General features: G+C 34.0%; 1 long non-coding RNA gene across 1 annotated transcript; it reads left to right on the plus strand.

Annotated features, from left to right (window-relative positions):
• Nucleotides 1–4,557: 4,557 nt before the first annotated feature.
• LOC125964303 (uncharacterized) lies at nt 4,558–14,891 on the plus strand. Its single transcript, XR_007477200.1, has 3 exons — nt 4,558–4,624; nt 5,175–5,386; nt 14,819–14,891. It is a non-coding gene; the product is annotated as an uncharacterized LOC125964303 (long non-coding RNA).
• Nucleotides 14,892–17,372: the final 2,481 nt, after the last annotated feature.

The following is a 17,372-nucleotide window of genomic DNA, read 5'->3' on the forward strand; positions in this document are numbered from 1 at the left end:
GAATTCCATTCTGAGAGCACATTCATAAATCCAATCTGTCTGTAAGTCCAACAAAGTTAGCCTAGGTACCCAACTAACACAATCGACTATATAGTACTGTACCGTAATAGGTTTATAATACTTTTCACACAAATAACACATTAAAAAAACAGAAAAAAAAATTAAAGAAAACATTTTTAATCTTACTGTACAGTACCTTGAAAAGTACAGTAGTATGAGCTACATCACCACTGCTTTTATGCTTGCTTCCAGACATCCTGGGCTTGAAATAAAGATACTGTACTACTGTACTCTATACAGTACTTTACAGTAAAGTACACAAAAGCACAACCACTTGTAGAGGATTCATGCGTATGATAATGTACGCCAGACATTTGAACTAATTTATGTGATTGGACATAAAAATGTACGTTTGCATCTTTGAAAGTTCACAACTTGAAGGTTCATATGTAGGGGACTTACTGTATGAAAAACTATATTTTATGTTATAAAATGCATTATTTTTTCTAGTTATTACAAATCATCCACAAAAATTACCAAATCTTTGCTTGTGTTTCTACTGTGTAATCTGATTTTTTTCCTTAATGCAATGATTTTTATTCTAGTAATTGAAGAGTCTTCAACATATAAGAAAGATTTGTCAAAGTTCATATTGTTTTTGTATTCTTACACTTTCAAATGTGTCATTGAAGCTAATTATTTATGCCACGCCACACATTTCATTCGCTTCCTCTCCCCTCTTTCTCTCTCTCTCTGCCTTTCTGTCTTCCCCTCATCTTTGAATGAGGCAAGCATCACCCTGATACCAAAACCAGATAAAAATATCACAAAAAAAAGAAAGAAAATTACTGGCCAATATCACTGATGAACTTAGATGCAAAACTCCTTAAGAAAATATTGGCAAGCCCAATCCAACAATACATTAAAGAGATGTACTGCATCTCTGCATATAAGAGATGGTCAACTGGGATTTATCCCAGGGATGCAAGGATTTTTCAATACCCAGAAATCAAACAATGTGATACACCACATCAACAAATTGAAGAATAAAAAACATATGATCATCTCAATAGATGCAGAAATGGCTTTTGATAAAATTCTACATCCATTTATGATAAAAACTCTCCAGAAAGGGGGCATAGAGAGGACATACTTCAACATAATAAAGGCCATATATGACAAACCCACAGCTAACATCATACTCAACGGTGAAAAGCTGAAAGCATTTGTTCTAAGATCAGAACAAGACAAGGATGCCATTCTTGTTACTTTTAGTCAACATAGTTTAGGAAGTCCCAGCCACAGAAATCAGAAAAGAAAAAGAAATAAAAGGAATCCAAATTGGAAAGGAAGAAGTAAAATTGTCACTGTTTGTATATGACATGATACTATTCATAGAAAATCCTAAAGACACCACCAGAAAACTACTAGAGCTCATCAATGAATTCGGTAAAGTTGCAGGATACAAAATTAATATACAGAAATCAGTTGCATTTCTATACACTGACAATGAACTATCAGAAAGGGAAATTAAGGAAACAATCTCATTTACCATCACATAAAAATAATAAAATACCTAGGAATAAACCTACCTAAGAAGGTAAAGGCCTGTATTCAGAAAACTATAAGATGCTGAGGAAAGAAATTGAAGACAACACAAATGGATGGAAAAATGTACCATGCTCTTGGATTGGAAGAATCAATATTGTTAAAATGACTCTACTACCCAAGGAAATCTACAGATTGATTCAATGCAACCGCTATCAAAATACCAATGGTGGGCTTCCCTGGTGGCGCAGTGGTTGAGAGTCTGCCTGCCGATGCAGGGGACACGGGTTCATGCCCTGGTCCGGGAAGATCCCGCATGCCGCGGAGCAGCTGGGCCCGTGAGCCATGGCTGCTGAGCCTGCGCTTCCGGAGCCTGTGCTCCGCAACAGGAGAGGCCACAACAGTGAGAGGCCTGCATACCGAAAAAAAAAAACAAACAAAAAACAATGGCATTTCCCACAGAACTAGAATAAATAATTTTAAAACTTATAAGGATTGCTTTTTTCTTGTGATCTATCTCTGACCAAGTATTTTATGTATTGGACAAGACAGGAAAGAAGTGATATGAGTGAGGAACGAGAACGTCATTGTTAGAGGAGTGAGGTTGATGCTATAGATTCTCAATATGTCTCTGGAAGTGAATGAATAAATGAAAAGCTGAACTTAAGACAAAAAAGCACAGGGCCTTGCCGTTCTGAAACTGAAAATTAGACTTCAAACCCTGCATGTGTTTCAGTTTTCTTTATAGTTTAAGCTCATTGACAAACAAAATGTCACTTGTTAGAAAGCATCCTTTTCATCCATCCTGCAGCCCAGTGGTTCTTAAGCTGGCTACACACTGAAATCATCTGGGGGAGCTTTTAAAAAATTTAAAAATCTGAGCCCCATCTTTAGAGAGCCTGATTTAATTGGTCTGGTATAAAGCCCTGGTATCCTTAGATGATCTCTCTGTATATCCAGAATTGAGAAACAGTTTTAAACTCAATAGCTTTCTAAGTTTTGTGAACAGAAATGCAGATTGTCCCTGACTTACAATTGTTCAACTTACAATTTTTTGACTTTATGATAGTGTGAAAGTGATAAGCATTCAGTAGAAACCATACTAAGAATTTTGAACTTTGACCTTTTCCTGGACCAGCTATATGTGTTGCAGTACTCTCCAGTGATGCTGGGAGGTGGCAATAAGTTGCAGCTCCCAGTCAGCTAAGTGATTGAGTGGGTAAACAACCTATATGCTTACAACTATTCTGTACCCATACAACCATTCTGTTTTTCACTTTCAGTACACTATTCAATAAGTTACACGCAATAGTCAATACTTTATTATAAAATAGTCTCATGTTAGAGAATTTTGCCCCACTGTAGGCTAATGTAAGTGTTCTGAGCACCTTTAAGGTATGCTAGGCTCTGCTATGATGTTCTGTAGGTTAGGTGTATTCAATACATTTTCGACGGATGGTATCTTCAATTTATGATGGGTTTATTGGGATATAACTCAATCGTTAAGTCAAAGATCTGTGTTACCTGTTGAGTCTTGTTTAAAAATAATAATGTTATGACTTTTCTTTTAAAAATGTACCTTTATTTGGTTATCACAGTTAATTGAGATACAGGTAGTTCAAGAATTAAACCAATAAACATTAGTAGATTATTGATTTAATTAGATACAGATTAATAAACTTTGCTGTTTAATTATTCTTTGAATTGTCATCAAATTTAATCCTCTACTCAGCTACACATTTGTTACACTGGTGGTTACCTCAGTTGCTTTTGGCAGAATCTTAATGCCATAAAGAATGAGAATTATTTCATAGGTGGGGGAATTTTAGCTCTGTTTGTTTACTGAATAGTAATTTGTAGGAATGAGAATTGGAAACATGGTGCTAATCTTTGAAAATGGTCCTTGATGTCCCATATCAGCAAAATTTCCAGTACATTTTACATCCTAACATTTTTCCAGAATGTATTAATGCCTTTGTTTTTCTCCTTAACATTAGCTTTAGCAAATAATAGATTTTAATTAACAAATTGTGAGTTTGGAGAGTTTTGGAAAATTCAAAAATAAAGCCTTAAACATGATTCCAGGTTAGTCTTTCCAGGAATGAGACCAGTGAATATGATTACCTTTTATGGAGGGAGTGAGGTGGGATAGTGTGTAAAATATAATTTTTTTAAAATGTAATAAAAAATCCAGGCCTTGGGTGCTAAATTTATAGAATTACCAAATGAATTTATTTGTATCTGTAAGCCAAGGTATATCAATGAGGAAGATAGAGCAAAAAGGGGGGAAAGAAGAGAAAACACAGCCTTATTTTATTTATTTACTTTTTTACTCAGATTGACAGTGTAAATTGTCCTGAAATCACTGGGTAATTAGGCAACCTTCTGCAAGGCCCTGAAGTGGCAGTCTTGATACTACATAATTAATAATGTTCTCTACAAAGTATGAGTGATAATCCCGTGATTGAATGCTCCATTTTCATTACATTACTAAATAAAATGAAACAATAACTAGAAAAATGTGCAAGGTAAGGGAAGTCCATACCATTTTGTGTTTGTATGTAGGGAAGCAGAAGAATTAATCAATGAAATGTGAAATTATTATGGATAATTTCAGGCATATGGAGATGATCAGCTTGCTTGAAATCAGAATTCTGTAAAGGGACTATACACTGCTCATCTTTCCTTGATAATGCCATGTACATTTTGGGTTATAACTGAGCTCTAGTATTTAGAATTACAGTAAAGTCTTTATTCTTTTTTTAGAGGTTTCTGTAAGATGTCTATTGAAAAATTGAACGTTTCCTTTTAGTTAAACTCTATTCCCAATTCCCCTTGTGAAAATTTTCCTTTTCACTCTCAAAATACCTTCTTTAAATAATTCCAAACATTGTTGTTTTAATATAGTCTTCTTTTACCCTTATCTCTTCTCCTTCCATCCCCTTGTATGGAGTACTTGTAACTGGCTTACATCTTGCTGTTTGTGGTCTCTCCCCACAATTAATACTATGAGCACACTTATGTGGTCTTCAATAAGTGCTTGATGAATTCGGTCAAATGAAAGACATCATTAAAGGTAAATAATAAAAATAAAGCTATGGGTCCTGGTTCCTAAGGGTAATGATTCAAAATGAAACAAGCCTTTACCTAATGAAAAAATTAAAAATTACTTTTATTGATTCATTTGATAAGTAGTTAGTGATTATGGGATATGGATAGCACAGTACCCGAAAATTCAATGCATAGTGAATTAAGAGCTAACACTTATGACATCAGTATAGAAATTCTTAGTACCAATCACCTGTCAAGCTCAAGTTCTTAACTGCTGATGGGACATCTTAGCCACTTAGGGAAAGAGGAAAAAAAAAAGGTTTGTTAAACTTCTACTATTTGTGTGGGACTATGCTCTATATTTTCAGAATTAAAAGGATAAGAGGGTCATCACAAATGGCTATGCAAGTTGTACTGTAGGAAGGGGGAGAGGAATTTACTTATACACAGCATTGATTTTATTTCTTAAGAGTTTGGTAGAATTCACCAGTGAACCCATCAGGCCTTTGGCTTTCTATTTTGGAAGGTTATTAATTATTTAATTAATTCCTTAAATACATTGTACTCCTTTTTAGGAACATAACCTATTGAAGCTTGCAATTTATGGCAGAGTGAAAATTATGTGGCACTGAATTTTATCTTTTAAAGCACTCCACCCTGTTGTGACACACATTTTACAGGCCAAATCAAAGTATGTAGCCATAACCAACTTTAGGGAGAAGTGAAAGTGTGATCCTACTATATGCCTACTATGTGCCTGGAAGGAGTCTGAATTGGTAAAAATTTGGTGAGTAGGACTAATATTACACCATCATTGACTTGAATGATATTGCAAGATTCTACATAGCACTTAAATATTTTTAAAATATCTAGAATTTTGGCAAGAAAAGAGATACAGATATGTATAGGGGAAAATATTAAGAACCAACCAACCTATGGGAATAAATGAGCACGAAGTGAATTCAGACTACCTGTATGAACTGCTGTCACAATATATTAGATGCCTGTGTGATTATCTTCCCCCCACTTTGATCTAAGATTACCAGGATTGAAAACTTGGAGCTATCTGAGAAGCACTGCTAACAAAATACTTGATTTGGGTCACATTTTAATGCTTTGGTATTGCTTTAATAGCTTCTTAAGCGGTCTCCTTGAATCTAATAATACCCTTCTCCAATACGTTCACTAATAATTTTATTTTTCTAAGATTGTCTTTGGTCAGTTTTGTGCTTAAGAGCAATAATTATTCTTTGTTGTCTCTTGGGTCAACAACCTAAGTTGTCTTTTAGGTTCTTCTGTGTCCAAGAACCTAAGTATATCAATATTTAATATAGTATATCTAAACTATTTAAATTTATTTATGCATCATTGTTTTGTACACTCGAGGTGTTGGTTTCCTTATGTTAACAAGAAAACAAAACATGTTCATGAATAGTTCTTTTATATTGTTCTCCACCTGGAATACCCATTTTCCTCTTCACTAGTCCATAAAGTGATCCCATTCATACTGTACTTTATCCATGAAATAATTTCCATATTTCCTCTTTAAATTGTATATACAATAACAAAAAAGAAACAAATAAGACATTAATGTATTAAATGATTATAATAGATAATTATAAGTATTATCTTTGATATAAATATATTTTCATTTGAGAAAGGAGAAAACTGAAGCTTAGGATCTAACAAACACCTACAAGTTATAGAGGTCATATGGCACATAGCTGGGATTTAATTTCAGGCCTATGTAATGCTCAAACTTGATTAAAACATCATAACACCTAAATTCTTTTAAAATGGTAGTCTGTCTTTTTACCTAAATGTAGATTCATTTTTTCTAAATTATTTTCACATGCACATTTTCTCTTCCCAAGTAGATTATAAGCATTTCAAAGCCAGGGACATATCTTTGACTTGTTTTGTATCCCCACACCGTTGAGCACTGTAGAAAGATAAGACGATCAACCAAATGAGAAAAACAAAGGCTATTTATTCTGAGCTTACTATAGCAAGGGAGTCAGCCACCTTCACTTGGGTTTTGGCAGATTCAAAGGAAGGCAGAGGAGTGGGAAAGCTTTATAGTGGAAAAAGAGGAAGACCTCAGGTATGCCCTGACTGAAGCCTGTTGACATAGGAAGCTGTAGGTGGACACCTAGAAGTGAGACATGCTATGTAATTGTTTAGGGGGTATATATTTGTTTCTTTGTGATTGGTCTCAAGTTGGAAGCAGGGACAAAAATTTAGGAACCTTTCAGTTATTAATCAAGTCTTGGCCATTTCTTTTTTTTAAAATTTTAGCTGATATACTTTATATTTCCCAGTTTTATTGAGAAGTAGTTAACTTATATCACTGTATAAATTTAATTATTAACATATATCATTGTATAAGTTTAAGGCATACAGCATGATGGTTTAATTTACACATATTATGAAATGATCACCAAAATAGGTACAGCTAACATCCATCTTCTCATATAGATACAACAAAAAGAAAAGAAAGAAAAAAGAAAAAAAAATTCCTCTTGTGATGAGAACTCTTCGGATTTACTCTCAACAACTTGCCTATACATCATACATCAGTGCTAGTTATAGTCATTATGTTTTATGTTACATCCCTAGTACTTATTTATCTTATAAATGTAAGTTTGTACATTTGACCACCTATTCACTTAGCATAATGTCTTCAGAGTTTATTCTTGTTGTCACAAATTGTAGGATTTCCTTGTTTTTTTTTATGGCTGAATAATATCTCCCATTGTATGTGTGTGTATATATATATATATATATATATATATATATATATATCTATCTCACAACTTGCTTATCCATCATCCATAAATGGACACTTGTTTCTGTACCTTAGCTATTAATGAATAGTGAATAATGATGCTATGAACATGGGGTTGCAGATGTCTTTTCAAGTTAGTATTTTTATTTCCTTTGGGTAAATACCCAATGTAGAATTGCTGGATCATATGGTAGTTCTAGTTTTAATTTTTTGAGGATCCTCCTTACTGTTTTCCATAGTGGCTGTACCAATTTACCATTCCACCAACAGTGTACAAGTGTTCCCTTTTCTCCACATCCATCCCATTATTTGTTATTTCTTGTCTTTTTGATGATGGTCATTCTGAGAGGCATGAGGTGATATCTCATTGTAATTTTAATTTGCATTTTCCTAATGACTGGTGATCATGAGCATCTTTCCATGTATATGTTGACCTTTCATATATCTTCTTTGGAGAAACATCTATTCAGGTCCTTTGCCCATTTTTTAGTTGGGTTATTTGGCCTTTTTTTTTTCTGCTATTGTTTGAATTGTTTATATATTTTGGATGTTAACCCCTTATCAGATGTATGGTTTGAAAATATGTTTTCCTAGTCCGTAGGTTGTCTTTTTACTTTGTTGCTGGTTTCTTTTTCTGTGTAGTAGCTTTTTAGTTTGATGTAGTTTCACTTGTTTATTTTTTTATTTTGTTGCTTGTTCTTTAGGTGCCTTATACAAAAAAAGTCCTTACTAAGACCCATGTCAAGGAGCTTTATTCCTATCTTTTCTTCTAGGAGTTTTATGGTTTCAGGTCTTACATTTAAGTCTTTAATCCATTTTCAGTTAATTTTTGTGACTAATTTAAGATATAGGTCCATTCTTTTACATGTGAACATTCAAGTATCCCAGACCACTTATTGAAAAGACTGTCTTTTCTTCATTTAATATTCTTGGCTCCCTCATCAAATATTAGTTGATCATATGTGTTTGGGTTTATTTCTGGGCTCTTGATTCTGCTCCAGTGGTCTGTTTGTCCATTTTTATGTCAGTACCATACTCTTTTGATGACCATAGCTTCATAGTATAGTTTGAAATCAGGAAGTATGATGCCTCCTGCTTTGTTCTTCTTTCTTAGGATATTTTTGACTATTAAGGGTCTTTTATAGGTACATATAAAATTTAGGAGTGTTTTATCTACTGCTGTAAAAAATGGCATTGGAATCTTGATAGGGATTGCATTGAATCTATAGATGGCTTTTGGTAGTAGAAACCTCCATTTCTTTATCAGTACATTAGAGATTATTAATTATCTTATAGGACTGTTGTAACAAAGAGGGATAAATTAAGAAGCTTAGAAGCCTCAAGCACTGACTTGTTTATTAAATTTCCTCATATGCAATTCAAAAATGAAAGTATTTCTAAACCATAAATTAATTGGAAGAAAGTCCAACATTTTTTAAATTTTCCCTATGATAAAATGTTATGCCATTTAAAATATATCAATCATTAAATAATTTCCTGATCCTCTTTTGGGAGGGGGTTATTCAGGCATTGCTGATGCCCTAAGTACATGTGTAGGGTACCTATAATATCCATTGCTGGTGGTGATTAAAATAAGCCTCACATATGAAACACTTAACAATAAATAACTGAATATTACAATGATGATTAATTTCATTATTATATTGTGAAGTTTCATGTAATCTTATAATGATGAATAATAAATATATAGCCATATAAATAAATATTATGGGTAGAAATATATCCATTGTTTTTAAGTTCTATTTTTAAAAGTTTTCAGAAAAATTCTATTTTTAAAAGTTTTCAGAAGAATTCTTACATTAACAGGTAAAGTTTCTGTTAAAATTGTAAAATTGTTAGAAAAATTGTTTTTAAATCAAAAGAACTTTTAAAGGTACTGATAAATGAAAAGAACTCATGGCATTCTGAAGGGTCAAGTCTTGAACCTCTTTTAAAAAATGTAAATTTAGTTTTTTCCTTTTAACTTTAAGAAGACTTGAACAGCTTGGTTAAAGATGGAAGGGTTATTTTATAAATGTAGAATAAATCATAACAGTGATGTGCAGAGTGACCAAAACACACATTAACTGGCATAAGAAGGAATTAACTGCAGAACAAATGGAAAAGTTATAATTTTAGGATGGCCAAATGAATATACTTTTAAGGTACTTTATTTCAAGAAGAAATTTATTTTGTTATAATATTTTCTCAGAAATAGGGGAAAATAATTTCAATCTGAACTTTCAGGACAAATATATTTTTTGCTTGGGTTTTCCTCTTTTTTTTCCAGCACAACCTTTTTGTTTTAATGCTCCTATTTATTTATTTATTACAAAAATTTATTTATGTTATTTATTTATTTTTGGCTGTGTTGGGTCCTTGTTGCTATGTGCGGGCTTTCTCTAGTTGCAATGAGAGGGGGCTACTCTTCCTTTCTGTGCATGGGCTTCTCATTGTGGTGGCTTCTCTTGTTGCAGAGCACTGGCTCTAGGCTCACGGGCTCAGTAGTTGTGGCACATGAGCTTAGATGTTCCGTGGCATGTGGGATCCTCCTGGTCCAGGGCTCAAACCCGTGTCCCCTGCATTGGCAGGTGAATTCTTAACCACTGCACCACCAGGGAAGCCCAACACTCCTATTTAAATAAATGTGTTCTTTTTTATTTTGATGTTATATATTTTCATTAATTCTTATACTAATTCTTCAAAAAATCATCCATTTGTGAATATATAATATTGAGTACCTATTATATACTCATCATTGGGATAAGTACTTGAGATTAAAATGTTGAATATGACAGACATGGTGCCTGCCCCCCAAGATAATAGTTCAAATAGGAAACTAGACTGTAATGTGATTGGGGCTATGATGGAAGAAGTCTCATGTGCAGTGACATCACATAAGAGAGGACCCTAATACAAACATTAATATTATGTGGGTGGAGATCAGAGGACAGGAGAATTTGGGGATAGAATGCTTCCTGGAGCCTAAGGAATGCCTCAAATGAGATCTAAAGAATGAGATATGAGGGAATAGTGTTCCAGATTCAGGGGAAAAAGTGTGGAAAGACCAAAAGGCAAATGAGAGCAGAGAGGTAAATGGGAAGAAGAATGAAATTTAGAAGTTTATTAAGAATCAATTCACACAGGGCCCTGTATGATGTTTAACTGGCTTTGGATTTTATTCTGTGGTCAAGGGGCAGCTGTTAAGATTTTTCATTAAAGTATTTCAATTAAATGTTTAATTGTTTTTTTTTAAATTTATGTACTTAAAAATAGTTTCAAGTTTTTGAAAGTAGTTATAGGGATTAGGTGGGGGTCTTATTCTTGGTTTTTTAAATTTAATTTGTTTTAGCCACTTATAATATTTAAAATATATGACTTTGTATGTGTTTTATAAATATTAAGTGAAGATTAGATAAAACTTCAAAAGAGAGATTCTGTTCCTTTTTTTTTTAACTTTGATGACTTTCTAAGATTAGGTCTTTATGGATTGGAAGGGGTGATACTGCTGTAAATATTCAAAAATTACCTGGACATTTCAGGTCAAATTACATATATATACTTCAAAACACCTTGTGCTAGAGATTGATACAGATTCTGATTGAATTAGGTACACTAAGAGTGCTAGGTGAAAATTCAATATTTCATATATTTTGTTGCATTGCTGATCAGTCTAGAAGCTAGGGCTCACCTTAGGCAGGGATAGAGTAGTCTGTTACTTATCTAGTTTGATTTGGGGGCTAGAAAACTTACAAGGCTTAAAATATCCTTTATTGGAAAGCTTTGGAATCTCAAATACTTATTCTGGTGTCCTTTTGAAGGTCTAATGGAAGTATGTTACCCGTGTAGAAAAATCCATTACATTAGGATCACCATTACTGTAGGATACCTCTACTTATAACATGTAATGGGTGGTGTCAAAAGCAAAACACCAGAAGTAATAGGGAAACTTAAAAGCTCACAAAGGAGTTATAAACTCAAATTTAGAATATAGTATACCAAAATTATATTTGTTTCAAGGATATTTATAAATTATATGTATTTTCAGAGTCAAAATCAATTTAAATGCTATATATATATATATATATATATATATATATTCTGTGCTAGATAATTCAAAAAGAAAAAAATGCAGTTATGTAAAAAATCATTAAATGTGGAAAGACTACTTTTCAAGCTCTGCTGTCAGAAGGAGATCTTCAGAATGTTATGTTTGAAAGTTAAAATCCCTGGAAAAGTTAACATAAAACAATACTGTGAAAGGCTATTTAGGAGGAAAGAAGAATATCATCCCTGAGGATTTGTATGTCCTTTGATAAGATCTTCACCAAAAAAAGATTAAGAGAGAAAGAGACTATTTTTCCTTAACCTATCTCCCCAACTTTTTTTAAAAAAGCTCTGAATCAAAGTATAAATTTGAATGGAATTTTTAGAATATTTATTACTGAATCTGAATATTCTGTATATGTTCCATAATTATCTGGTGACTTTTACTTTCAAATGAAGTAGGACCTATATCATCAATGAGTTCATGATGTTTTGCAGTGTTTTTTATTTTTTGAGGACAACGTGTGTGTGCACATGTGTCTGTGTGTATGTATCTTAACCTTTTACAGCCATACCAACAGTTGTCTCAAGTAGCAGTATGATTACATTGGGAACATAGTGTTTTTAAAAGCTGACTGACAACTTTTCTTCTTCAACCTTGTTTTGAATCAATGAAACACTGTGGTAAAATTAAATTATGAGGAACTCGCTTATAATTAGTATTTCAAACGTTGGAATGTCTGTTTCTGCCAGGCACTAGTTTAACAATACAGTAAATCTCCATGCTTTAAGTGTGGGGAGAAATTGAAACTGTTTACAAATGCTTTATTAAATGCCTATTAAGTACATGTATAGTCTGAAGCAGGGGTTGGGATATCTTCAATACACCACAGTTGAGAGTAATTCATCTGAATAGTTGGTCTGCTAGACAAGAACAAGTGACAGATTCCCTTGGATTGGTGAGAGAGGGAAGAAAATGGTACTGATTCATGTGTACAGTTAGAGAGCAAATCTTAGAACTATGACAGTGAGAGATACTTATTAGTGAAAATGTTGTCAAGGGAGGGTGCTGAAAGCAGAGGAAGAGCAAACATGACAAACACTACCTACAGAGGGTAACAGCATACAGTAATTTTTCTGTGTTTCATGAAAGTTTATTTATTCATGAATCATGGTTTAAAATTTCTCTTTGGGACAATGTGGGTTAATCCCATTAGCCTTTCACAATCTGTTTTCCATTACACACTTGTACTTTTTTTCATTCATCCACATGTTCATTCATTTCATGATTTTTCCATGGGCAATCATCCATGGAGGACTTATTGCAGAGGTAATGCAAACATGAATGGGAAGCAGTTTTTCCTAGGACAAATCTCAACTCTGTATGTTGCCAAATCATTCTCCAGGTTATAGAATTATTATTTATTCAGAATGCTAAGCCTGATTCAGTTTTCTGGTGTATCTACAAAATAAATTAACATGGATTATTTGGATTTCAGGTACCTGGATATAATCTAAGTGTTGGTATTCAATCATATTTAGAAAATAACTTTAATTAAGAGACAATTACCAGAATTATAAAAATGCCTCTTCTAATTTGTTCACAAGGTTTCTGGGTTTATAGCCAATTTACAAAGTTTATGTACATAATCCTAATTGATTATGATAATGAAAGATTAATTGATCAATCAACTAATGTTTATTAGTACTTACTAATACTATAAGTGACCTTATACCCTTAATTAAAACATTTTAAAATTAAAGTGTGGACCAGCTCAGAGATTCAGTCACTTTTTAGAAAAGGGATTGCACTAAACAATTCTCTTTTCATGGCCAAATTGTGATAATTTTCAGTCTTCATCTACCATAATCCTCTGCATCATTTGAAACTGGTGACCTCATTCTACTTGGAACACTCTTATTAGTTTCCACACACCAGCACACGTTTGGCCTATTACTAAATTCCTTTCTTAGTCTCCTCTTTTCCATCTGTGCCATAAAATTTAGTTGTTCTTTGAGGTGCTGTTATGACCCCTATTCTACTTTTCTTCAGCTAACATGTATATGCAGATGATAACACAAATTTTCATGCTTAATTTCACTTATGAACTTTTATATACAATGTATTATTGAACATCTCCATCAAAAAATACCTCGTGATGACCTCAGACCCAACTTATCTAAAACCAAACCTATCTTTTCCCTATCCTTTACTTCATTTCCCTCGCTTATTCTCTAACTTGTCTTCCCAAATCCTGAGAGTCTTCCTTGATTTCTTCATTCAGATTCAATCAGCCACATGCATTCATTATTCTCACATATGTCCACTTCTTTCCTTCTAAAATCATGGTTCAGGCCGCATACTCAATCCTGGATTTTACATTCACTTCTTCAATAGATTCTAGCCTTGCCTTCCAACTTATTTATCCCAATACATATTAAGTACTCATTCTAATATTTAATCTGATTATTTTTCTTGCTTTTAAACATGTGGTTGGCTTTATTTGTTTCCTCTAACATGCATTCAAGATCTTTCATGATTTGGCCCTTGCTTATACAAGTTTTATCTCCTGTCCTCGCCACCTACTCTAAGGTCCAGCTAAACTGAATATTTTGCAGTCTCATGAACGAGCATACCCTTTCTGGCTTTTTGGACTTTGCATATGATTTTAGCTCTAAGTGTAATTTCTATTATTCCATTTCTTTATATGGCTAACCCTTATTCAGTTTTGAGCTTTGATTTAAAGAGTAACACTTCTAAGGAACTTAGACTGCCTCTCTTGGTACCTCCTAAGAAGTGTTCCAGAACCTTGTTTTTATCTCTGTATTAGCGATTATCATACCACCTGGAAATTGCTATTTAAAATTTTTTTTCAGTATAAACTGTTGGAGGGCAAGCACTCTGTCTTCTTCCTGATTGTGGTCCCAGAACTAAAATACTCTCTATCATACTATAAGTACAATAAATACTTGTTAAATAAATGTAGGCATGATACATTACTGCAGAATTAAACCCAGCAATTCCTGCTAGCACAGATAGAACTTAGATGACATAATCTATACCTAGGGGTATGGACTGGTGAGCAAAGCATGAGATAAATTTCAGTCCCTATTCCCTAGCTCCCCTGTGAGGATGGAGGGAGTATTGCAGGACACAGTTGGTATAACCAACCACACACTTTGGCCCTAGTCTTGCCTAGGACTAGTTGAAGGCATGAGGATATCAGTTCAGAGCTGGCACAGAGTACACTTCTAACTCATGATAGAGCAATTAAGGTAGTTGAAGGGTCAGTCTAAGTTTTGAAACTGGCATTGAATGGGGTTATTATGAATTATACTGGTTTATCTTTAGTGACTTCAGAGTTGCTTTCATTACCATTTTAGGTTACTTTTGGTGTTCCTTCCATCAGATCCTACTAAGGAGAAATAACCTGAAATGCAACTCTACTAAGGTATATGTAACCAATAATCTTGAGTTTATTTGAAAATTCTAATTATCCATCAGTACTCTTGTTGACTGAACATATCTTCTAGGATTATTCAGTGTTAGAAATCCTGTGAAGGAGAGGTATCAAAACAAAACAAAACAAAAATTTACAAAATTCTTGGAATAATACCACTGTATTAGTTTCCTGGGCTGTCGTAACAATGTACCACAAACTGGGTAGCTTAAAAAACAAGTCTATTCTCCCTCAGTTTGAAAGCCAGAAGTCCAAAATCAGAGTGTCAGCAAGTCCACTTTCTAAGGGAACACTTTCCTTGCCCTGTCCTAGCTTTTGGTAGTTGCTATCAATCCTTGGCATTCTCTGGCTTGCAACTGTATAACTCTAATTTCTACCTGTCATCACATAGCCTTCTCTTCTCTGTCTGAATATGTGTCTTTACACAGCTTTTTTGTAAAGATACCAGTTTTTCGATTTAGAGTCACCCCTAGTCCAATATGACTTTATCTTAACTTGATTACATTTGCAACGACCCTATTGCCAAATAAGTTCACATTCACAGGCACCAGCAGGGGTTAGGACTTGAACATATTTTTTTGGAGGATACAATTCAACTCACAGCAACCACATATACTACAGCTTACTCTGTCCGTCTGTAAGATTCACTCTGAAAACATATTATTCCCTCTGAAAATGGAATGAATGTTTGTCTTGGAGGACAGTGGGTCTGGACCAATATGGTTCTTTTATTTTGCAATGTTGTTTGCTTCATTTCTTGTCTAACTCCCCCATTTATGATATTACCTATGCACAAGGAAGAATCCCCTTTCTCTTTGAGCACTCCCTCCTTACCCTCTTATCCTCTTTCCAGCTTCCCACCCCAGCTCTTTTCTCTTTCATAATTTCCAGTCTCCTTTCTTGCTAAAACCTGAAAGGTGAGCTTCCAAAACATGTATTGGTTTATACTCACTGTTCCCATCCTCTCTAAAACCACTTCAGTCATGTGTTTGCCCCCTCCTGCTATAATGAAACTGCCCTCTTAAGGTCACCGATGACCATTATGCTGTTATTTCCAGTGGTTATTTCTCTATCTTCAATATCTTCTATCTCTTAAGAGCATTTATCATAATAAATTACATGCTCTTGTTTTATCTCCTAACCCAATGGTCACTCTTTAAAGTCTCTTTTGCTCACTACTCACCTTAGACGTTGGTCTTTTTCTCCTTTCTAATTCACTCATATGGTGATTTTTTTCTGGTCTCATGAATTGAAATACCAGTTTTATGTTGATGACTCTCAAATGTATACATCCAATTCAGGCTTCTCTTTTGAACGCTATACTTGTTTATCAACTGTCTATTTGATATTTTCACTTGTATATCTGATAAATATCTCAAAAACTGTACTTCTGAACTCTCAGATTGGCTGCTTTCTCCTCCCTTACTCCCAGCTCCGTCCACCCCACCCCACCCCCCAAAAATCCCACATAAATTATCCTGCTCTTGCTACATTCATCCAGGTCTCTTTCTGAGCAACTTTTTTTTTTTTTATTGGAGTATAGTTGTTTAACAATGTTGTGTTAGTTTCTACTGTACACTGAAGTGGAGTTCCCTGTGCTCTACAGGAAACTGTATAGTGAAGCGGAATTCCCTGTGTTACAGTTCTACTGTACAGTGAAGTGGAATTCTCTGTGCTATACAGGTTCTCATTAGTTATCTATTTTACACATATTAATTAGTATATGTGTGTGTATATATATATATATATATATATGTCAATCTCAGTCTCACAATTTACAACTGCTCAGTTCTAAGAACTTTGAGTTATTGGAGACTCTTCTGTTTCTCTCACAACCCAAATACTATCCGACAGGCAATCCTGTTATATTTACATCCAAAGTGTATCTTAAATCTAACCCTGTCTCTTCTTTCCTGTTATCACCCTCAATGAGGTCATCAACATTTCTCTCAGAGATGACTTCAGTAGCCTCCTAGATAGCCTCTCTACCCTCTAACCCCTTGCTCTGTTCTCAGCAAAGCATGTAGAATGATCATTTTAAAACAAATATAGTCATATTACTCTTCTGAATAAAACCCTTAATTTGTTCTACATTTTACTGAGAGGAAAATCCAAAGCCTTTACAATGTCTGGCAAGGTAGTAGCTGATCTGGGCACCCTTACCTTCCTCTTTTCATATCATACTTCTCTCTGCTTTGTTGGTTCTGCTCCAGCTACACTTGTCTTTTTTCTGTTGTAGGGTCTTTGTACCAGTTATTCCTGACATGTAGCTCAAACTTCCTTCAAACCTTTGCTCAGAATTCACCTTCTCAATGAGTTATTCAACTTCTCAATGAGTTGTAATTAAAATTACACCATTCTCCATTCCCAGTTCTCTTTATCGTGATCTCTATATTTTTCCATATCATCTCTCTCTTTCTAATATGTTACAGTATTTATGACATTTGTTTACTATTATCTGATAGAATGTTAAATCC

Source organism: Orcinus orca, chromosome 4 (assembly GCF_937001465.1).
Source record: "Orcinus orca chromosome 4, mOrcOrc1.1, whole genome shotgun sequence".
NCBI lineage: Eukaryota > Metazoa > Chordata > Mammalia > Artiodactyla > Delphinidae > Orcinus > Orcinus orca.